This window comes from Eurosta solidaginis, chromosome 3 (genome assembly GCF_040869045.1).
Source record: "Eurosta solidaginis isolate ZX-2024a chromosome 3, ASM4086904v1, whole genome shotgun sequence".
In the NCBI taxonomy this organism is placed as follows: Eukaryota; Metazoa; Arthropoda; class Insecta; order Diptera; family Tephritidae; genus Eurosta; species Eurosta solidaginis.
Window position 1 is genome coordinate 160,557,162 of NC_090321.1, and position 18,099 is coordinate 160,575,260.

The 18,099-nt window shown below is 40.4% G+C and overlaps 1 long non-coding RNA gene across 2 annotated transcripts; it reads left to right on the plus strand.

Moving 5' to 3' along the window:
• Positions 1 to 10,347: 10,347 nt before the first annotated feature.
• Positions 10,348 to 16,597, plus strand: LOC137244490 (uncharacterized). 2 transcript variants are annotated; one of them, XR_010951038.1, is made up of 4 exons: positions 10,348 to 10,845; positions 10,921 to 11,066; positions 11,139 to 11,369; positions 16,421 to 16,597. It is a non-coding gene; the product is annotated as an uncharacterized lncRNA (long non-coding RNA). The 2 variants fall into 2 exon arrangements; XR_010951039.1 differs by having other exon boundaries at positions 10,360 to 10,498; positions 10,893 to 11,066.
• The last annotated feature ends 1,502 nt before the right edge of the window (positions 16,598 to 18,099 follow it).

The following is an 18,099-nucleotide window of genomic DNA, read 5'->3' on the forward strand; positions in this document are numbered from 1 at the left end:
TGGATTGAATACAAGCGGCGTTAAACTCGAACTTCAGGCACGGCTATGAGAGGCAATTGAAGCAGAAGGAATTGATGTGGACGAGTATGTCTTTTATCCTGATGGGGACGAGACAACAGCAAAAATTGAAGAGAAAAATGAAACACCGCAGACAATGGCGAACACGGACCTGAACATGATATTGGCTGCAATATCGACACAAATGTCCGAAATGTCATCACAAATATTCACCAACATGTCATCTCAGCTGGAATCGCAGGAGACACGTTTAACATCCAAGATGGAAGAACAAAAGACATATAAGGCATCTCAACTGGAATCGCAGGAGACACGCATAACATCAAAGATGGAAGCACAAGAAACGCGTATTTCAGAAATGTGATCGCAAATATCATTTCAACTGGAAGAGCAGAAGACATATATGGCATCACAGCTGGAATAACATGAGACACGTATTTCAGAAATGTCGACACAGATTACATCAAAGATTGAAACACAACTGAAAGAGCAAGAGGCGCGTATATCATCAAAATTCAAAGCGCGTATGGACGAGAAAATACCGCAGTTTGAAGAAAAATTCGAGGCAGAGGTGGATGCTTTGAGAGGTCGTATACAGGAGTTGCAACTAATTCGCCCAGTTGTTTCAGCCAGCAATACGAAGGTAAAAACTCCATCTTTAGACGGCTCTGTTCCTTTCCAGGTGTTTAAGATTCAGTTTGAGAAGACCGCAGCAGTGAACAACTGGAGTGCGGAAGATAAAGTAGCTGCACTATTCGTGGCATTAAAAGGATCTGCTTCTGAAATCCTACAGACTATTCCCGAGGGAGAGCGGAACAACTACGAATCATTAATGAGCGCTCTAGAGAGGCGATACGGAAGCGACCACAGGAAGCAGATACACCAAATAGAGTTGCAAAAGCGCTACCAAAAAGCTAATGAGACTTTGCAGGAGTTTGCGTCAGATGTCGAAAGGCTTGCACATTTGGCGAATGCCGACGCACCCGTGGAATACACCGAAAGAGTAAAAATTCAGAGCTTTATAAATGGCATACGGGACGTCGAAACGAAGCGAGCCACATACGCGAACCCAAAGCCAACATTTGCAGAGACGGTATCACATGCATTGACTCAGGAAACCGCCTGACTATTGAGTAAACCAGCATACAAAGCTCATCGTGTGGAAGTGGAAAGGCCAGATTGGGTAGACACAATTTTGGAAGCACTGAAGGGATCACAACAGAAAAATGCCGGAGTTATTAAATGTTTCAAGTGCGGCAACCCAGGTCACATTGCACGACATTGCAACACCAACCCTAACAGTACCAACAATGTGGGTGGTCGTAAACGCAGAGCTGAAGGAGATGAGCAAATCTCCAAGTCCACTCAATCGTTAAACTAAAGCGAGTCAGCCGCAAGGGGCGACAGTTGGCTACCTCAGTTGAATGCCCCATAATCTCTATCTCGCAAATTGGAAGAAGGTCAAGCAACCTTACTGTCGGAGGACATGTGGATGGAAAGGAACGGTTACTGACTGTAGATACGGGTGCATCCCATTCCATCATTCGATCAGATTTAGTCAACAAGAAGATAAGACCATTGCTTGGAGCAAGATTACGTACAGCCACGGGAGAGGACACCCAGGTAATTGGAGAAGTAGAATGTGAAGTAGCAATTGGGAACATCACGGTACTACACAATTTTATAGAGGCAGGTATAGTTGATGAAATCATAATTGGAGTGGACTTTTTAATCAACCAAGGCATCAAAATCGATATGCAAAACAAGACGATGCGATATAAAAACATGGATGTGTCACTTAATTTTGGCTACGAGAGAGGCTACAGCAGTAAACGAGTGCTGGTGGAAGAGAGTCAGCAAATACCACCAAAATCAGAAGCAGTCATCTGGGCAAAGGTTGATGGAGATTGTGGGACAAACAAATTGTGGGTTGTCGAAGCAGCAAATAAATCAGCACTGAACATACTTGTAGGAAAAACCCTGGCTATGACAAAACAAGGTGCACGTATTCCGGTAAGAGTACTCAATGAGTTCAAGCCACCATTCAATTTGACCAAAGGAGCTATTTTGGGAAGATGCCAAGAGGCCGAAGTAGTTATTAACGGTGAACAGCTCCAGGAACACGTTTCATCTAGTAATACTGATCTTTCAAATAACATCACGGCATGGACGCAGGGGCTAGAGGAAGCCTATCAGAGTAAGGGAGTAAGGCAAAACAACTACTCCTAAAGTACGCGAACATATTTGACCAGGATGGTTCCAAACCAGGCCGCACCAATGTTGTGAAACATCAAATTGACACTGGAGATGCGAGGCCGATCCGTCAAGCTCCACGTAGTGTTCTACTGGCGAAGCGGGAAGTTTGAGTCAAATCATACAAGAAATGAGCGACAGCGGCGTCATCGAACCATCAGCTAGTCCATGGAGCTCACCGGTAGTACTTGTAAAGAGGAAGGATGGAAAAATGAGGTTTTGCGTGGACTACCGGAAGTTGAATGACGTTACGAAAAAGGATAGCTACCCATTGCCAAGAATTGACGACACTCTGGACTCGCTATCCGGTACGAAATGGTTTTTCACACTGCACTTGAAAAGCGGCTACTGGCAAGTTGAGGTGAAAGAGGAAGATAAAGGGAAAACAGCCTTCAGTTTCGGCGATGGTCTTTAGCAATTTACAGTGATGCTTTTGGACTCTGTAATGCACCAGCTACTTTTGAGAGACTCATGGACCAGGTACTGAAAGGACTACATTGGAAAACATGCTTGGTGTACCTGGAGGACATTATCGTATTGGGCAAGAATTTTTATGAACATCTTAAGAACTTGGAGGAAGTTTTCCAGAGAATAGCTGGCGCTGGTCTGAAGTTAAGTCACAAAAAGTGGGCGCTGTTTAAAAGAGAAGTAAATTATTTGGGTCACAAGGTAACGACAGAGGGCATCTGCACAGCGAATCAAAAGATAGAGGCAGTAAAGGATTGGCCAAGACCACAGAATCTGCATGAATTGAGAAGTTTCCTTGGGCTGTGTACATATTACCGCCGATTAGTACCAAATTTTGCCAGCGTAGCCCATAGTCTCCACGAGCTAACAAGAAAAAATAAAGCTTTTGAATGGAAGAAGGAGCAAGAAGTAGCTTTCCAAACATTGAAAGAGCGTTTGTGCACTGCCCCAATGTTGGCACATCCGATTCCAGTAGCCACGTTTATTCTAGATATAGATGCGAGCGGATATGCTATAGGAGGCGTTTTATCACAACTGGTCGATGGACAGGAGAAGGTAGTTGCATATTACAGCCGTTCAAATGGAAAACCAGAGAGGAACTATTGCGTTACACGGAGAGAGCTGTTGGCATTGGTAGAGTGCATTAAACATTTCCACAAATACCTCTACGGCCAGCGATTCCGCGTCAGGATAGATCACGCAGCGTTGAAATGGCTTCTGTAGTTCCGTAATCCGGAAGGACAATTGGCACGGTGGATCGAGCGACTACAAAGCTATGACTTTTCCATTGAGCATCGAAAAGGTAGTACCCATGGAAATGCTGTTGCAGTATCACGAAGACCATGTAGTTTGGAATGCAAGCACTTTTCAAAAGCCGAGGCTAAAGAAGATATTACAGATGTCCGGATAATGACTATAACAGGTACAGATGAGTGGGACAAGGAACAGCTAAGAAAGTGTCAGCTAGAAGATACAGATCTGTCACATGTTATGCAAGGGCTCGAACGAAACCAAAGACCAAGCAGAGAGGAGATGTCAGCAGAGAGTCCCATTGCGAAGTCATATTGGGCACAGTGGAACAGTTTAGAATTGATATCCGGTTGATTGCATCGAGTATGGGAGAGTGAGGATGGTCAATGCAAGAAGAAACTGATAGTTGTTCCCAGAAAGAGGATTCCTGACGTGCTCAGCGAGCTGCACAATGGTCCAAGTGGAGGTCATCTTGGAATCACGAAGACACTCGAGAAAATTAAGCAGAGATTCTATTGGGTTGGTTGCCGTCAGTCGGTCACCGAGTGGATTGCCAACTGCGAGGTATGCAACAGAGCGAAAGGGCCCAAAACCCGAAGTCATGGCCAGATGAAGCAGTATATTTCAGGTGCACCATTTGAAAGGATCGCCATGTATGTCGCAGGTCCATTTCCTACTAGCAACCACGGAAACAAATACGTACTGGTAGTTATGGATTATTTCAGTAAATGGCCAGAGGTATACCCAATCCCAAACCAAGAAGCAGAAACAGTAGCAGAAGTGCTTATAAACAATTGGGTTACAAGGTATGGTGTACCAATGGAGTTATATTCTGACCAAGGCAGGAATTTCGAATCAGTTGTGTTCCAGGAAATGTGTAAATCATTGGGCATTCGAAAAACATGGACAACTGCATTGGATCCTCAATCCGATGGTATGGTATAACGATTCAATAGAACATTGGAGGAGCACTTAAAGAAAGTAGTAGACAAGTACCATAAAGAGTGGGATACCCGCATACCATTATTCTTGATGGCTTACCGATCAGCAGTGCATGAGACAACGGGCCAAACCCCTGCAAAACAAATTTTTGGCAATGACCTTAGACTGCCAGCTGATTTGAAGTTTGGGATACATGCCAATCGGAGAGAAATATCAAAAAACCCACTAGTGATTTGGAAGAAGAGCTAAGAGAAATACATGATCTGATAAGGCAACGAACAAGGATTATGAGTGCCAAGATGAAAGCCAGATACGATAAAGCAATTAATTCGGAAGGTTTTCAGGAAGGAGATTTGGTGCTGTTATACAACCCACAACGTAAAAAAGGTTTGTCCCCGAAATTGCGGTGTAATTGGGAAGGCACATACAAAGTTGTAAAACGGATCAACGATGTAGTGTACCGCATACAAACCATCGGTAAACCACGAACCAAAATGAAAGTGGTCCATTTGGAAAGGCTAGCAGCGCTTAGATCGAGAGATTTTTCTGATCGGGACGATCAGACTTAAGCGCCAAATACACGACACGAACATTTCCGCGAACATTCCCGTTTCTGCGACCTTTTCTGTCGTGTATGGTGGTGTTTGCCAGTTCGCGCAAATGGTCGCCAAAAATCAAAATATTTTAATTTTTGGCGAAGATTTGCGCGAACTGTTCGTGCGTGTATGGCGAAATAGCTCATAATCGTAGTAATTTCTGAACGGAACAGACGTGCGCGTAAAATTAAAATGGACAATAAAAAATTTCTGAGTGAATTTATTGAAATGTATAAATCTTTGCCACCATTGTGGCAAGTAAAAAGCAAAGATTATTGTAATAGAATTAAAAAGAATAATGATTATGCGACTTTAATCGAAAAATTAACAGAAGTAGATCCTGATGCCACAAAGGATACAGTTATAAAAAAATAAGTAGTTTGCGGGCGCAATACAATAAAATGTTGCTTTGCTCATACGAACGTAATTTTTAAAATCATTTTGTGACGTGAATTCCAGTTCTTTAATAAGCTCACTTTGTCCAAGAACTGCTCGTTTTTTAAACCATTCTTTGCAGCAAATTCTTTTCTTGCGATCTTCTCTCTTTTTTTACGCTTAATTGCCACAGCGAGCAATATTGCTGCAGCACAATTGATGTCCGTATTCATCGCTGTCTGAAAGAGAACTAATGTTCGGCCAAAAGTTCGTAAGGTGTATGGCCAAAGCTGCGAACAAGATTGCGGAACGTTCGCGGAAATGTTCGTGTCGTGTATTTGGCGCTTTAGGTGGAGAGCAGTGTTACGAATATTAGCAAAACTAAGGGGTGCTGCTATCTCTAAGCCGGTGCTAAACAGTGATATCATGCACATCCATAGATCAATCATTATGTATCTACATAAACAAAACAATAATTGCGTCTACACATATGTACCATGTACGTATACGAGCAGCGGAGAATCAATGCACAAACACAATGCAATGGGAGAAGCTATAAAATCGTGCAATTGTAGTTACAGCTGAGAAGTTTGAGAGCTGATGGCATCTAGTAGATTCTGGAAATGGAAGCGCCTAAAGATGCGAACATTGAAATCAGAGAGTATAAAAGGCAGCAAATGTAGAGGCGCTGGAATTTAGTTTGATTTGAGCTTTCAAGCAGTTTCGATTAAGACGCTATCTAGCGAGCCATAGCAGTATTATTTTGAAAGTCAGTTTCATTTAAGCTATCAGTTTGGTTATTAAGCCAGCTAGTTGCAAAGTATAAGTGTTATTGTAAGGTACTTTAATAGAGGCCATTTTTTCCATTATTCAATATTGGAGTTATTTATTCAACAGTTTAGCGATACGAACGTTGGCAGAAGATTGCAACTAAGAGGAATTACAGTAAAATCGTTACAATATTTTATTTCAAGATTTTACAAAAATTTTTTTTTATGACAGTAGTGCGAGCTCTAGTGACGAAAAGAATAAAGAGAAGCTTAGACTAAATAGAAAAAATAAGGAATAACTCCGATGTATTTCTTTTGCCAGCCAACAAGTATATATAACAACTTTCGGGGGTTTAGAATGTATTAATGTTTCAGCTGGAAATATTATACTTTATTCCAGATTTGAAGACTATTTTCGTCTCAATAAAGCTGCCTTCAGATATGTTCTGGAAACGATTCAGCCGCATATGAGAAACGCAATCAGGACAACGGCGATTTCAAAAACCATAAAATTGGCAGCAACATTGCGATTTTTGGGGCAAGGTTCGTGTTCGGCCGGGGTGCGTCTAATCCTGGAGATAGGTGGGCGCACCGGGGTCGATCTCAGTGGGAATATGCGTATGGAATAGAAAATAAGCAAATAGACGAGATTTCTCGTTATAATATATGTGGTTTATTGGATAACTATAGAAATTGGTTGGTTACAATATTACCTGAAAGTATTGTTGAAAACGGCAGAGATCGTTGGCGGCAGATGCGTGTTGTACGGCTGTTGAAATCCAAGAGGCCGGTTGTATTGCAAGCTACAACCGTTGACCCGCAAAATCCTCCGTTTTGGAGGGGAAAGGCACCCACACATCAACCCCGACATGCATATGCATGAGTGCTGACAAAAAGCACACATACACGTGCATGTAAATGCATGCACATGCATGAGGGTGATGTTGTGGGTGGTTATAATTTAAGTCGAGTATCGATTTGCAGAGTTGTATTGGGGAGGATCGCAATCAGGTGCGGAAAAGTTAGGCATCCTGCCTAAACAGATCGTATCAACTAAGTGTGGGAAATGATTTCCATCTTGGACTTTCCCAGCCATCCGTTAGTGCTGTATTTGCTGAAACACTCGACGTTTTGGAATCCGTCATATGTCCTCTTTGGATAAAATTTCACATGACACAGGCTGAATACACAGAATGCAAGGAGTATTTTTTCGAAAAAACTGGCTTTCCAGGAGTTATTGGCTGCGTCGATGGAACTCTATACTACAATAGAAAGGAATTTTTTAGTTTAAATGCCATGATTGTAAGAACAGATAAACTTTTAATCGGCTAAATAATAATTTTTTAACAAACAATTTAACAGATTTGTGATCATAAGTTGCGAATAAGGTATATGGATGCTAGGCATGCGGGTTCGGCTCATGATTACCTCATATGGAACATTAGCCATGCTAGAATAATTCTGCGAGAACGATACGATGATGGAGAGCGTAACTTCTGGCTTTTAGGTAAAAACCATCTACACTCAATTTAACTCATGTAAAAGTTACATAAACTTTTTTTATATTTGTAGGCGATGCGGGCTATCCTCTAGAACAACTTATTATGACACCGTATCGAAGCACAACAGAAGGAAGTCCCGAGGCTATTTACAATACCAAGCACGCCAAAGCTAGAAACATAATTGAACGTACTATTGGCGTACTAAAAACCCGTTTTTGCTGTTTGCTAGCTGCACGTCCACTTCACTATACGCCATCTAAAGCCACGCAAATTGCTGATGTATGTGCAGCACTTCACAACATATGCATTGATTTTAGTTCTCGCTCTGCAAACGAGGATGTACACCAGAGCCAGTGATTTGCACCAGATGGCGCAACACTGAATAAATATAGTTGGTAAAAAGGAATAGAAGTAGCAAATTTGCTAGTCAAACAAACCACCGCTGTATAGCTAAATGGTTAGCGCAGCGTACTGATGATGAAGGCTTCGCACCCTTCGAAATGAATCTATCTGCGCAGCTATGGCAGGTTGTCTGAAAAATTTTCTATTTACTATTCCAAAAACAAAATACAATTTTTCAAATTTAGAAAAATTAAAAAATAACAAAAATTAACATTATAGAAAAATTATTGTTCTGGCCTTGAGCTCGAATCGAACTTTGAATAATTCACTTTTTCATTAAGAAAGAACTATAAAACAAAGTAGATGTAAGGATAGAAATATATATTTTCAAAACATGAAGTTATTCAATAAAAAAAATGTATGAAAATTAATAACACTAAGTAGAACATATAAAAATATATTTATATTAAATTGTCAATATTTATTAAAATTAATATTTAAATTATCAATATTAATATGTATATTCAAAGGAGCTTAATAATACTAACTAAAACGTATTAAAAGTCACTTTAACATTGCAGCATATTGTTTTTATTATGTGCCCAAAAAGTAGCAAGGACTTTTCCTTTTGCATTCACTGTTGATTTTAGTGAGTGACAAGCGGAAGCAAACGATCGTGATCACACATCGTTAGTGTCAGTGTGAAAATACGAACTCAGATTGCACAATGTGCAACTTTTGGTCGGCTTTGACGTACACAGTCAAGAGCAGAACTTAGAGAATAGTGAAAATATTGATGATGTAGAAAATATCGTGAATATGGAAGCATCGCACATTAGAGAGCAAATCAAAAGTATAGTCTCAGACTGAAAATTTCAGTTCATTTTTTATTGTGTGCATATATGCATTAAATTCAGCCGTCTTAATAACTAATATCACAAAACAAAAATAATTCAGTTCTTTAGAAACAAAAAGTAATTCAGGTACTTAAAATAAAATAACTATGTACATCAAACAAAGGGAAAAATTCATTTTCTTAAAAATAAAATATATATGTACATAAAAATCAGTCTTCTTTTTTTTCTAAATTCTGAAGTTTAGTTTTCGCTATTTTAATTTGTATGGCTTTTAAAACCATATCCATTTTATGAAGTTCTACTTCTCTACATTCTTTTTTCTTTAGCATCTTTAGCTTTTCCTCCTCAATCGCGAGCATTTTTTTTTTTTGTACCGTACCGTATCTCGTAAAGGGTGCTTAATTGAATTTAGCCTGCTCGTGGCATCGGTAAGGACCCTCTCTTGCATGCTACTGTATTTCTCTAAAAGATTGTCTCTGCCCTTTTTTTGGATTTGTATACCCTAGTAGCAGCGGGAGTTTGGGATCTGCTTCATCCGACCGCTGAAGTACTCGGGCCATCTTCGGAAGGAAAATCCGATGGATCCAATTGAACATATGAAATATGATCCGCATTCTCGACAACACAATTTACGTAAGCTTCTATAGTTTGCTCAACCGGCAGCTGCACACCTTGTACAATCCCTTCCGGGCTCAGCTGCTTGTCGAATTGCAGCAAGTTGGCCACTGCCTCTTCCAACGGACTTAGCGTAAATTGTTTATTCATGCCACCCCCTGTTGCATTGCTTTCTTCCCTATTTTTCACCAGTTTCTTCTTCACTTTAAATTTTAAATATCGCCATACCTGCAGAGTATATTTTGATTAAAAACTATGCTCTATTAATTGAATTACTTTAATTAATTTTTGCCATCCGTCGCTGTCTCTTAAAGGTGGTCCCAAAGAATTTAATTTTATGCTGATCGCTTCCCACTGTTGTTTAAAATTTGCTGGTGCCATACCTCTTTGGAAGCCTTTTGCTAGCAAGGATTTTTTACTAGCTCAGCTATAAGAACCTCGAATTGCTGCGCACTCGTTATTTTCATTTTGAATATCTAAAAAAACAATGCATATTACATGCTTGTATATTTAATTAATTAAAAAATAAATGTTTTACTTACAAATTTTCCTTCTGTCGTCAGTAAAAACAGCGTCGACGAAAATGGCGTCGTGTGATGGCGACGACGACAGCAAATTTTCTTAGCCAATACCAAAAATGTGTCGATAGTCGTCAATACCCTACAAGACGGAGGTAACCAGTTCACCCACCCATTCAAAGCTTTTTTCGCTCTCCACTAACACATCGACGTTTCATGCTGTCATCGAAATGACAGTTCATTAATTATTCCGGAAAAATTGAAACGCAAGAAAAATATAAATTGCTTACAACGAAAAATATCTTTTGCTTTTAGTTGTGACATGTGACGGAAATTAAAAAATTTGTTGCAGAGAACACCTTTTTGCGTTGGCGACCTTCGCCCAAAATAACATTAAGTTAATTTGAGTTGTGACATGTGACGGAAATTAAGAATATTGCTGCAGAGACCATCTTTTTGCGTTGGCGGCCTTCGCCCAAAATAATATTAAGGGTAAAGTTTTACAAGACGGTACACCACCTAATTTAAAAATATCAAATAATAATAAAAACGGAGCTCGAAGCGCGCCTTTTGATTCCACGTTTGATAATTTTTGATAAAAATTGGGTGGTGCACCGTCTTTTAAATCGTTACCATATTAAGTTGTATAGAATCGACGGGATGGCCTACAAGGTTTTATGTCAACTAAATCGCTCCCGATATGGTCGGGCTAGTACCTTAATGGTTCCCGGAACGTACCCGATCTGCATCCGGCAAAGGACCACCAAAGTCCATAACGGGGAGTGTCCTTATCGCTACAACAACAACAACATTATTTACTTTCTGATTTTCATTCATACGTATGTGCATTTTTAAATAATAAAAAAATGTTATATTATTCTAATAGATAGCATCTCCGCCGGGATGCGATTCAGCTCAGAATATGCCAAAATCAAAGGAAATCTACAAAAACAAGGTACTTTACAAGCAACATGCTTTGGAATACGGTACCAAACTGGTTGGATGTATTTCCCTAAAAAAGGCTGGAACTACGCATCTTGGTTTGCCAGTATTTGCTTCGGTAATTTATATTGATTTGTAGTGATTAAAAATTGCAATAGTAGATAATGTAATGTGAATTAAAATTGAATAGGTAGCCGGAGCAAAAAAGGCAACTGATCGGCCTGCAACTGTTATTTATGTGGTGCCACCGGGAGCTGCTGCTGCTATCCTAGAAGCATTAGAAGCAGAAATGTCTTTGATTTTTTGCATCACCAAAGTTGTGCCATAACATGATAGGGTTCGCGTTAAGCACGCTCTCTTAAGGCAAAAAAAATCGCGTCTAGTCAGGCCCGATTGTCCAGGAATCATCGCACCAGAAAGGGTAAGTAAATTGGCTACCATATTAAATATATAAGCAACATGTATGAATTTTTTAGTGATAATTTGTCATGCTTTTGTTGATAATCAACTGAAGAATGCAAATACGACAGAGTTCGAAGTTCATGTGAAAACCAATTAATTTTTTTAATTAGCATTTGGAGAGAAAAATACATATGTATGTATGCATAGAACTGCATAGAAGGGGAGGAAAAATGAATTATTATCAGTAGATTTGCAAGATTTTTGTCATTTCCCCTGCATCGCAGTTGTCATTACATTGCGTTAAGAGAGGACATCAACACCTTACTACCCACAGCCAGTTAAAATTATTGTAAATTTTGCTCTTTTCATCACTGTTTCAAAACGTGGAAAGTTATATATCGAGCATTCCATGGAGAATGGTGCATTTTAGCAGACTTTCGCATTGCCGGCATTATTAATATTCAATCCCTAGAAGGTTTAATGTAGTCATATCAATAGTTCCCGAGATGGTGGGGCTAGTACCACAATGATGCTTGTTACCCGAACGTAGATAGATAGATTATTTATTGAGGATTGCACAGTGACTTGCACATCTCCTTCACAGCACCTCATCCTAGCCGACTTCCTTGATGAACCCCCGCAGTGTTCTTTGCTTGAGGGATTAAATGTGGGAATGCTCTGGCCATGGTGAGCCCATAAACTTAGCCCTACGTCTTGAAATTGCGCCGCAATCTAGAAGGATATGGTCCACCGTCTGCTGATCCATCACAAAATCGGTATGTGTTGTTCGATACTATACCCAGCTTTTGCATGTGACTGTTCAGTCTACAGTGTCTTGTAAGAATAGCCGTTGGGGTTCTTAGGTTATCTTTTTGAGAGGCCTATTAATGCCCTATATCGAGTTGTGCTGTAACCCCCTTACAGTAACTTAGATTGACTCAGGCCTGGCATATTGCGCCAGTGTTCTCTCTTTTCCCTCCCTTCTGCTAATAAATGCCCCTGTGGGCCAACTGGCAGGAACGGCTCGGGATCGATGGGTCATGCAGTTGCTGCCTCTCTTTCCGTGTTGTCCGCCTGCTGTTGTTGTAGTAGCAGTGCTTCGCCCCATCCAATAGGTGCGACCGATCACAAATTGTCATCAATGTCCTCTAACGGGAGTCCAAAGAAACTTTCTGTTTCAACAGGGGTGGGCCATAATGAGAGGAGTGTTAGAGGCGTTGGTTGCACAATACAGTTAAAGAGATGGTTGGTGACATGTGGGGACACATTACAAGCAGGACAATGTTTTGTATGTCGGGGTTGATTCTGAATAGGTAAGAGTTTAACCTGTTACGTTATCCAGCTCGAAGTTGAGCTAGAGTGACTAATCTCGTTTCCCTAGGGAGAGTGCGTTCCTCCTCTGCTAGTTTTGTTCTTTGAGTACAGGAATCACCGGCATAGAGGTCCGACGCCTGTTTGTGGAGTTCACTGAAGACATGCTTGTGTTTTTTAGCTTCATACGGCTGTGTTCTCAGGTGCCGTATTTCCTCATAATGTAATGAGGCCGTGAACAACAAGAGCCACAAAAGATTTATAAAAGTTACGAGGACGCTGGATTTTGGAATCTAGCCCAGAGCAACCTGTCCGATGCAACCATCCCTTGCACGTGAAACACTGACAAGAGTATTTATTTTTTTAATTTAATTTATTTATTATTACGGCTGTTTAGGCCCAAAACTTAAACTACTAAGTACAATTCATTGTTATAATCACTTATTTCTATTGAATATGCTGTTGGAATGCTATGTGATTCCGATCAGCATATTTACTAGCGTGACAGAGGGACGAGTCAGTGCTCCCAGCTTAAGGCAACAAAATTTGGAACTTATATTTTTCAATTATATGTGTATTTTAAGCTTTCGGAATGTATTAGTCTCCGATCAATGAAGCTAAACATGTCTTTGGATGTTGGAAATTGAAAATAAGTGTATCCAATCACCCCTCAACTTTGTTTAGTAAAGACGCTGTCGGAATGCATGAAGATTCCGATTAGCACAGCTCAACATATAATGGGAGGTTGAAAAGGACGTGTTTCCAATCCCCCTTGCTCCAACTTTTATTTGGCCTTATTTTCGTTAATTTTGTTACACATTATATAATTTTATTGTTATATTTATGCTGTCGGAATGCGAATGATTCCGATCAGCAACAGTAAATACCAGCTGGAAATACCGAATTCCAGCGAAATTAGTTGTTGGAACTGTCTGGAGTTACAGGTGGCGACCGATTTTCTTTTCCTTAGGGCCGGATGCATTGTATTTTGCTGCTTCCAATATTACCATTCCCTTTTCGCGCTCCAGTATCAGATATATCATGTAAAAAATAAGAGGAGAAAACTGTATCTTATTGGAAGGGTTTTACAATGCTCCAATAAACTTTTTTTAAAAGTATTGAAGTTATTACTACTTTTTATGTGATTAGGAAGTTCATTGAAATATTTCAGGCCCTTATATATATGACCGTCCTAAAAAGATTCTTTTCCGGCAAACGCAGCAAACCCATTTCTCAGTACTGGTGTCAGGAGAAGGACCCGGATTGGGGTCGATACCTTCCCGGAAGAGGAGAGTATGGCGCAGACCCGCTGCAAGGATCTGCTGGGGGGTTGACAATTTGTGGGAGAGACGCAACAAATTAAACATGGAGTCCGCCTGCTCATTGCCCTCCACTCCCCTGTGGCCTAGGACCCAGGCCAACAGTACTACGTTGTGTGCTCCTAATTGATTCAGCTTTTCTACGCACTGAAAGACAAGTGCTGACTTTATTTCGAACGCCGCAAGTGCCTTTAGTGGAACCTGACTGCCTGACTGAGTATGGCAATTGTTTCTTTGGGGTATCAGCGCTGAAGGTTCAGCTTAGCGCACTAACTTATGGCGAATACTTCCGCTCGAAAATGCTCGGATGTGCTTTTAGAGTTACTGATATTTTGGTTCTGGGTCCGAAAACTCTGGCTCCAATCCCCTCTGGCGTCTTCGAGCCATCTATGTACCTTCCGATCTTGAGCCTAGTAATACATTGCACCCGCCTATACCTATACAGCCGTACCAAGAGACGGAGCAGCCCATTACATATTGGCACAACCGGAGCACTGCTGGACATCCATCCTATATGAAAGCTATGCATTCAAAAGTGTTTGTACCAGTGGCTGGTGCACACCGAACTGGACCAATGTATGCTATATTGAGGCCTTCACAAATACCAAGCTATGTTTATGTAAATAATGTTACTGCTAATGTCAATTTGCACGGTTGAGCACATACAGTACCTTCGTTTATACAAGGTGGAACACCACACTACCTACATGGCGATGTAGCCACCGATCAGGTTGTTGTAAGAGATTAATTAAAATATGTTATTCATAAACACTGATTCTTATATTTTTATTATCATTAAACTGTAGACTAGACTCATGACGGGTATCTTACTGGATACTGCCTTCTGGCGTCACATGCCTTTAAATTAGGCTAGGTCAGTGATAGCAGATGTAGGAAGTGCGAGTTGGAGGAGGAAACGATCGATTTCATTCTGTGCTCGTGCCCTGCGCTTGCCGGGCTAAGACTCCAGCTGACAGATGTCAGATCTAGAAGCAGCAAGTGGCTTAAGTTCTAGGAAGCCGCTAACCCGCTGGAGCCATGAGAAGCGTGGGTGCACTTTGGGTGTCCCAAGACAAGTTCCGTACCTGCTCCGAATAATTTGATAGATAGATAGATTAGATAGGGATCTGTTCTAGGTCCAACTCTTTGGAATGCGGTGTATGGCGGGGTGATACAAATCGACCTTCCCGGAGGCACGGAAATTGTCGGCTATGCAGATGATATTGTCGTAGTAGCAGTGGCCAAGAAACTTGATATGCTCCAAGCATTATGTAATGACGCCATGGGAAGAATAACGGAATGGTTGACGAACACGGGGCTGGAGATGGCTAGCAATAAGACAGAAGTGGTTCTGATGAGCTCAAAGCGGACTGTGGATGAGTTGGTCCTAACCATAGGAGATTTTCAAATAAATTCAAAGCCCTCCTTGAAATATCTAGGAGTAATCATTGACTCAAAACTAACTTTTAGGGAGCACTTCAGGGCGGTGGGGGACAAAGTTTCTAGAGTTAGTGGAACCCTAACGCGAATAATGCCCAACATCGGCGGCCCAAGCGAAGCTACCCGTCAGCGATTATCCAACGTAACCAGCTCTATAATATTATATGCAGCACCAGTATGGCACAGATCTAAAATGGTCCACCAAAAAGATATACTAGCAGCCTACCGCATTACTGCTATACGAATAGCATGTGCTGTTCCGACGACGCGATCCATGTTTTATCCAGGAAAATCCCAGTAGATCTACTCTCAGGTGAAATGGCCGATCTGTATGGCATTGGATTCAGCCGACCATCTGAAGATGCTAAGAAAAGCGCAAGGTCACGAACAATAGTTAGGTGGCAAAAACGGCGGGAAGATTCGAGAAAAGAGCGCTGAACCTTCATGCTAGTCCGGAATATAGCGGAATGGTACGAGCGAAAACACGGCAAACTAAATTACCATCTCACACAGATATTGAGCGGGCACGGTGGCTTGAAGGAATATCTACGTAAGCGTGGGATAGAGGAGGATCCTTTCTGTCCAAGCTGTCCGTCCGAATTGGAAAGCGCAGAACATGTAATATTTCACTGCCCTCGTTTTCACGGCGAAAGACTGTCTGTAAACAGAGTTTTTGGAGAGGAACCTTCCATTAGGAATTTAGTTCCACGAATTTGCGGACAAATAGATTGTTGGATTGCTGTGAGCAAGATGGCCTTTATAGTAATGACGAAATTGATGATGCATGCCGAAAGGGAGCGTAGAGAAATGCGCATACGAAGTAGTGGCGACTAAATCGCCTTTGAAGTTACTTTACCAGGTCCTGATTCTAGTTATCTGAAATTTCTCTTGCGCCTTTGGAAAAGAGCTATGTGTGGAGCCCTATTTATGGAACACTTTTCGGCTTATATTAAAAACTTTTAATCTATTCTTACTGATATGAGTTTCTTTTTCATTCTAGGTAATTTGATTTTGACGATGTGAGGATAGAAATATCCCAAATATTCCAGCTGTGGCTGTAAGAACATACATTTGCTCAAATTAGAAGAAAACTGCACGGTTGAGCACATCCAGTATCTACGTTTATACAAGGAGGAACACCACACTACTTTCACGGGGATGTAGCCACCGATCACGTTGTTGTAAGAGCTTATTTTAAATATGTTATTCATAAACACTGATTCTAATATTTTGTTTTGGTTTTTACTTTATAGTCAACCTGTTATATAAGCGATGTCAGCTATGCCTGTAACTTAAGCGCCTTCAGATGTAATAGTTACCGCGGACGCGGTCACAGGAGTAGTTCACTACGTGGGGATTACACTAATCAAGGACTTTCAATATCGGAAGGTTTTCCAGCACTATAACACACCAACAATATGTGCAATCACCCGAATAAATTGTACAACAAACGTTAACACCACATCATCAGCCAGCAACAACAACAACAAACGCAACAAGTTGAAACTTCTAAACAATTAATGACTAGTGAACCACCAACATATCCGCAATATGCGCAAACATCAACACCAACATGTGTCGCCTACTTTGCAACACGGTGAAGATGGCCAAGGCCATTCTGATTCTAATACTGATAAAGGCGAACCATTGGCAAATTTAAAAACTCAAACAGACCACGAAAAATGTTGATGATGGTATTAATTCTAGTACGGATAGTAAAGAATTTAAACCTAGGAAAAAAGCTAAACTTGATAAAAACTTAACCGAAGATGACAATGTTTCTAATTCTAATACTAAGGAAGATGAACCTTTGATAAATATGAAGCTTAAAACAGAGTTATCAAAAAATGACGATGATGATAATGATGTTGATGCAAAGTCCAATGTTGAAAATGATGAAACAGAATCTGAAAATAGTATGAGTGTGGATTAAAACCTGAAGCAAAACTGTCATATCCGGTACGACCAGAATTAGATGTTAAGAAAAGAGCCTACATAAAGAGGCTCAGTATATTTATGGAAAATTTATCATGAGACAATGCCCAATGTATGTATTTCAATTAAATTCAGCACATTGTTGGAAAAAGCATCTAAACTTTATGCATCGTGTAGAGAAACCAGAACATTTACAATTTAAATATAACGAACGTGGTGCAAAATGTTAGTTTTGTGATATTCAAGCAGCTACACCAAGCTTCAACAAATTATTGGACCATGAGATTTCTCATATGCCTAATAGTCATTATTTAAAATATTAATTATGCGAATGGAAGACGAAAATACATTCAAGTATGAATTTTCATTTACGTGTACAACACGCTGAAACAATTGATGTAACAACGAAAAGTTTAGAATTGAATGTTTGTCCATATTGTAATCACAATGGTATTTACGCAAACACTTAATACATCTTTTCTATGTTTAGAATGTGGTGAATAATTTAGAACAAATACAAGTTTACGTGTACACCACAAGATTTGAACGGAAATATCTTGAGGGTATGGTTACACCTATGTGGCATCTACAAGCTATTTATAATGACTAGTATGGAATGAATCCGGATATGGAAGAAAACGGAGGTGACGAAATGAATCACCATGCTTCTTTGGATTCTGGTGATACTCCTGACATGCTTCCTAATTTCCCTACGTCTGATGTTACTATACCTACCAAACTAAT